Raw genomic sequence first — 6,353 nt, 5'->3', positions numbered from 1 at the left:
AGTTAGTTGATGAAGTTCAGTTGGGTAGAAAAGTAATAAACCCAAAAAGGGATCTGAACAGAAAATACTAGCTTGCCATTATTTTGGCCCATACTTCGTAGCCAAAGCAGCCTCCTCATGGACTGAGGAATTGAACACAGGACTGAGAGAGGACTGTGGCTCCTACAAACAATGCTTTCCCATAGCTGGAAATACAAAAGCAGCAGTCTAGGGCCCAGGGGAGAAGCTGAATGATGAAGATGAAAGTTGATGGTAAACCCAGGAGAAAGTCAGGGGAAAGAAAGTCCACAGCGGGAGGACTGAGAGAAGAGCAGATGAAGAAGGCTCAAGGCACTCACAGGCAAGAGGCCAGAAAAGCCAGGAAAGAAAGAGCTTCAAGGGAAGGAAGTCTGCCAGGGTGCCCCAGGGGGGTCATGGTAGCCCACGCCTGTAATCCTAGCACTCTGAGAGGCAGAGGCAAGAAGATTACAACTGTGAGTCTAGCCAGAGCAATTTAGTGACTTAGTAAGACTTTGTCTCAAAAATAAAACATTTATTTTTATTTTATTTTATTTATTTTTTTTTGCGGAACCGGGGATTGAACTCATGACCTTGTGGTTGCCAGGCAGGCACTTATGCCATGGAGCTAAATCCCCAGCCCATGTCTCAAAATAAAACATTTAAAAGAAAGGAAGAAAAAAAAAAACCTAGCTAGGCGTGGTGACCCATACCTGTTATCCCAGCACTTGGGAGGCTGCGGCAAGATGATAGCCTTGAATTTGAGGCCAGCCTGCATAACAAGACCACCAAAAAACCCCAAAATCAATGAAGAAGAAGGAGGAGGAAGAAGAAAGGAAGAATTTTCTTAATTTTTTTTTGCGGTACCACGGATTGAACTCACGACCTCGCACTTGCCAGGCAGGCGCTTATGCCACTGAGTTAAATCCCCAGCCCAAAAAGGAAGAATTTCCAACCTACAAGCACAAATTCAGAAAAGTAAGAGAAAGAAGACTTAGGACTGAAACATCTCGCCTCAGCCTCCCAACTGCTGGTTGCAAGTTCGAGATCAGCCTCGGCTACAAAGTGAGCTCAAGGCCAGCCTGAACTGCATAGAGAGGTCCTGTCTCAAAAAGATAGAAGAAGAAGAAGACGAAGACGAAGACGAAGACGAAGAAGAAGAAGAAGAAGAAGAAGAGGAAGAAGAAAGAAGAAAAAGAAGAAGAAGAAGAAGTAGAAGAAGAAGAAGAAGAAGAAGAAGAAGAAGAAGAAGAAGAAAGAAGAAGAAGAAGAAGAAGAAGAAGAAGAAGAAGAAGAAGAAGAAGAAGAAGAAAGAAGAAAAAGAAGAAGAAGAAGAAGGAAGAAGAAGAAGAAGAAGAAGAAGAAGAAGAAGAAGAAGAAGAAGAAGAGGAAGAAAGGCAAGAATCTGGATCACAACAAAAGGATTAAGAGCAACTGCTGAGGAGAAAGCTAGAATACAATCAAAGCGCACACAGCCTGAAGACTTCTCCAAAGACTGAATTTGCACCTCCAGGTGCCTGGCTTTACCAAGGTGCCAGGCTTTACCAAGATGCCAGAGTTCAGAGGAGCACAAACCAAACCTAGACTGCCTACTGGGAGTTTATGTTCTGGATGGGGAGATGGACACTAAAAAACCAGTCCACTCAAAGGACTCATGCTTTTAGTTTCAGTTTCTACAAAGTTATTTGGTCTCTTGGTACAAAGATTTGTTACCAAGAACAGCAGCCTAGAGATTCTTCCATTTCTCCATCCTCAAAAGAAACCATTTTCACTAATTTTAGAAAACTATTTTGGCACTTATTTTTACATCCTATTTCCATATTTGTATATTATTTCTAAATAATAACTGAGTATTGCTACTTGTTGACTTTTCACTTTTAGGATTAATCTGTTCATCTTGCACAACAGAAATAGAGCTCCAGCCCTCCTCCCCCCCTTCCCATGCATAGGTGCTCTCAATCCGCTTAACCTCTTCTAACATGATGAAAATATGGATGGGATTAATAATCAGTTTGCTAACTGTAATTGCAGACACTGACTCTGTGTTAGGCACTGACCTAAGGAGCTACACATCTTGATTCATTTCATCCATGCAATGATACTGTTACCATCATTGCATTGAACAAATCAGAGTGCTGGAACACAGTTGCAGTAACTTCCTGTAATGATTGATACATTGTCTCAAATTCAGAAGTTTAGATTAAGTGATTTAGGGTTCTACCTTCCCTACTGCCAGATGTTTAGGACCAGAATGTTGTAAGGGTTGATTCCTTGTGTCAATTTGAGAAGTCTAGAAGTTTATCTAAGTGACTCAGTGGGGGGGCCAGGGTCCTCACTTTGTAAACTCCTGAACCTGTCTAAGAGGAGGGCATGGAGGTGACTTGAGTGCTTCACCAGCCCTAGGGCGGGCAGCCTGCGTACAGTGTGGGAGGAAAAGAGGTCTGCTTTCCCTTTTTTGCTTTTGTTACTTTGGGTGTCTTCTGCTGCTATGAACTGTTGCCTCTCTGCCACACCACCTGGCCTCAGAGCCAACTGTTTACAGACTGAAACCTCTACAAACTGCGAGCTAAATAAAATTTTTCCTCTTTAATTTTGGGTATTTTGTCTCAACAGTGAGGGAAAAGCAACCAAGACATTTCCCCAAGACTACCTAGCTAGTAAGTGGTAAAGCTGGGATTTAAATCTCAGTGGTCCGGTTCTAGGAGTCATTCTCTTAACCACTTTATTATGTCTCCCTATGCAATTGGTATTGATGAGTATAAAACTCATTAATATAATAAATGATCACTTCTCCTTTCCTAAACAACTGTTTGCTTAATAAGTGTATTTACTTGGTTTTCTATGGACTCATCGCCAATCCCTCATGTTTCTTGAACAGGTTGTTTTGTTTGTTTGTTGTTGTTTTTACCCTTTCTTCCTTCTTGAGACAGAGTCTCACTCTGCAGTTCAGACTGGCCTTGAACTCACTTTGCAGTCCAGACTGACCTCAGCTCACAGCAGTTCTGCTGCCTCAGTCTCCCAAGTGCTGGGATTCCAGGCATACACCATCATATTTGGTTTGAGTAGTGTTTAATTCTCTGAGTTCAGAATCATGAGGTGGTCTCTCTTCCCTACCCCTCACCAAAAAGCAGTCTCTCCCAGCACCAGCATAAGCACAGCACCATTTGCCAGTTTTCTCCTTGCTTGGTACACAGTTTTCTTCCTGTAATTCTCCCTCACTCATCTCTTGGGAGGCCCCTTTCTTTCCTTCCGTGTTGAATCTCCTGATTTCTGTATCCATGTCTTCCTCTATTTTGGGGGAATTCTCTCATTCTAGTGGAGTGTATCCTCCAGGAACTTTCTGAGAAGGGTGCATGGAAGATAAATTTGTTTGAAACTTTGCCTATCTAATAATATCTTTACTCAGCCTTCATGATTGATAGATAGTATCCTATTCTAGTTTGAAATAAGTTTTCTTCTTGAATAATTATTCTTCTCCAATACTTTTTTGGTGGCATTAATCTACTACTTTTTAGTTTGTAGAACTGAAGAGGTGATGCTGAGAAGCCCAGAGTTATTTTGATACCAGGTATGTATATTTAACTTCTCCTTCCTCACTGGGACATTAATTTCAACTTTCTAAAGTTTCAATATGATTTTTTATGTGGATCTGTTTTCTTTCATTGTTCCGGACATTCCATAAACAGTTCAATGTAGCAACTCATGTCATTTGAGTTGAGTCTTTTTGTTTGTTTTTGTGTTGGAGATCAAACCCAAGGTCGGTTCCGTCAGTACATCCCTAAATCTTTTTTTTTTTGTACTGGAGATTGAACTCACGACCTCACGCTTGCCAGGCAGGCGCTTATGCCACTGAGCTAAATTCCCAGCCCATCCCTAAATCTTTTTATTTTAGACAGAGGCTCCCTAAGTCATTAAAGTGTCCCAACTGGGCTCAAGCTCAGTATCCTCCTGCCTCAGCCTCCCAGAGCACTGAGATAACAGTCATGTGTCACCATATCTGGTAGTTTAAGTCATTTTATTTCATTGGTGATTTACCTCTTTTTTCTGTTTTCTCTTTCTGGTCTTGCATTAATTTGATATTTGGGCCCTTAGTCTGATCCTATGATTGTGTCAACTTTTCTATCTCTATCATTTGATTCTCCTTCTGGGAGATTGCCTCAACTTGCTTTTCCATTCTTCTATGAAATTTTTATTTCCAACATCAGGCTCTTAATTCCCAAGGACCCCTGTTAGTTCTTTCTCAATACTTCTTTTGGCAGTATCATGTCACATTATCATAGTTACAACACATTACCCTGTCACTCTGAAGGACATAGTATGAGGTGTTTTTTTTTTTGATGTTTTATCTTCTATGCATGATTTATCTTTTTATTTTTCCCTTTTCCCCTATACATTTCTTTTTTTTTTTTTTTTTTTTTGTCTTTTTCGTTTTCATCGGTACCAGGGATCGAACTCACGACTGCCTGCTTGCAAGGCAGGCGCTTATGCCGCTGAGCTAAATCTCCAGCCCCAAATAAATACTTTTTTTTTTTTTTTTTTTTTTTTTTTTACTGGTACCAGGGATCAAACTCACAACCATGTGCTTGCAAGGCAGGTGCTTATGCCGCTGAGCTAAATCCCCAGCCCCTCCCCTATACATTTCTTATTAAAGATTTTCTACAAATGCACATAATTGGTTATTTATATTTTTATTTATTTATCTATTATTATTATTTGTACTGGAAATCTAACTCAGGGCCTCACACTTGCCAGGCAGGTGCTATGCCACTGAGCTACTTCCTCTGTCTTTGGTTATTTAATTAAAATTGTAGGGTCAAGGATATAGCTCAGCAGCACAGTGAGCTATACCTAGCAAGCACAAGGTGCTGAGTTCGATTCCCGGTACCAAAAAATAAATAAAGTCATAATAAATGCTTCCAATAAGAATTACTATTGTGGGAGAGTTATGGAAGGTTCTTTAGAAAAAACAGTGTTGGGAATCAACCCTGAATAATGAAAATATGTAAGATAAAATGAGTGGATGAGGTGGAGGGGAGCCAGAAAGATGGAAATGGAAGAGAAATAGAAAGCCTACTGCCCACCTGAGTTTCTGTGAAAGGAGGGAGCATGTGGTGTGTTTAACAAACTAAAGAAAACACCAAGAATGGAGCAGAAGTGGGGCAAAGTGGCATGTGCTAGGGGCAGTTGTGCAGGCGCCATCACAGTCTGGTCATGTCTGTGAGCGCACATTTCAGGCAATTTTTAAAAATTCCTTAAGTTTATTGGTACATTTTAGGTACACACAATGATCATATTATCATAGGGAATTTGTACCTGTGTACAATGCGTCTTGATTCTTTTTTCTCATTCCCCTCCCCTCCCTTCAACCTTCCTTCACCTCCTTATTCACCATCAGGGATCTGGCCTAGGTCCCCAAGCTCCCAAACAAGTGTACAGTGAAGGCTTAAATCAGTGAGGTAAATGATATGGCTTTAGGGCTCCAGGAGGAATGATCCCTCTGCACAGTTCAGGGACTCTGTGGCTAACACAGGGGACGTCTCTGGGCAGCCTGTGTTTATTAGTTTTTTCAAACAACGGAGGAAACTGAACAGACCTTAGGAATGGTTCAAGGGCTTTGCAAGGAATAAATTACGTTAACAAGGAGAAATATCTTAAGAGAAGATCTCCATGTTGGATTTCACTACAGGAGCGGAATGCCTGAGGCTACAGTCTTTAGTTAACTGGAGTTGGAGCCAGGTGTCCTCAGCCATTGCCTATTTTGCCCTGGCCATGCAGTAACTCTGCATGTGTGTTCAATTTCCAGTTTCAAAGGCTCCCAACAATTTACAAAAGCTTTGTTTCCATTTTATCAATTTTTTCCTCATTTGTTTTCTTTTCCCTTCCTTCCTTTTTTCCTCCCCCATCCCTAGTTCCTCTTCCTATTTTGGGCAATTATTATACATTTCCCAGGTCAACAGTTTTGTTGCAGGTGTCTGATTCTTTTTTTAAAGATTATTTGTGTAGGGGCTGGGGATTTAGTTCAGCGGCATAAGCGCCTGCTTCGCAAGCGCATGGTCGTGAGTTCGATCCCCGGTACCGATGTATAAAAAAAAGAGATTATTTGTGTAATGACCGATAACCTGACTATGAAAAATAGTGGCTTGCAGGCATGGAGTGCACACCTGTAACCGCAGCACTCAGGAGGCTGAGGCATAGGATTGCTGTGAGGCTGAGGCCAGTCTACAAAATAGGAAGTTCAAGGCCAGCTTGGAACACAGCAAAATCCTATTTTGATTTTCTTCAAAACTCTATCTTAAAAAAAAAAAAAAAAAGATAGTGACTGTGAATCCCAGCTACAGCTACTCAGGAGACTTAAG

Source organism: Cavia porcellus, unplaced genomic scaffold, assembly GCF_034190915.1.
Source record: "Cavia porcellus strain 051 isolate PalLab524CR breed Dunkin Hartley unplaced genomic scaffold, mCavPor4.1 scaffold_6, whole genome shotgun sequence".
In the NCBI taxonomy this organism is placed as follows: domain Eukaryota; kingdom Metazoa; phylum Chordata; class Mammalia; order Rodentia; family Caviidae; genus Cavia; species Cavia porcellus.
Note: the sequence above shows the minus strand (reverse complement) of the source record.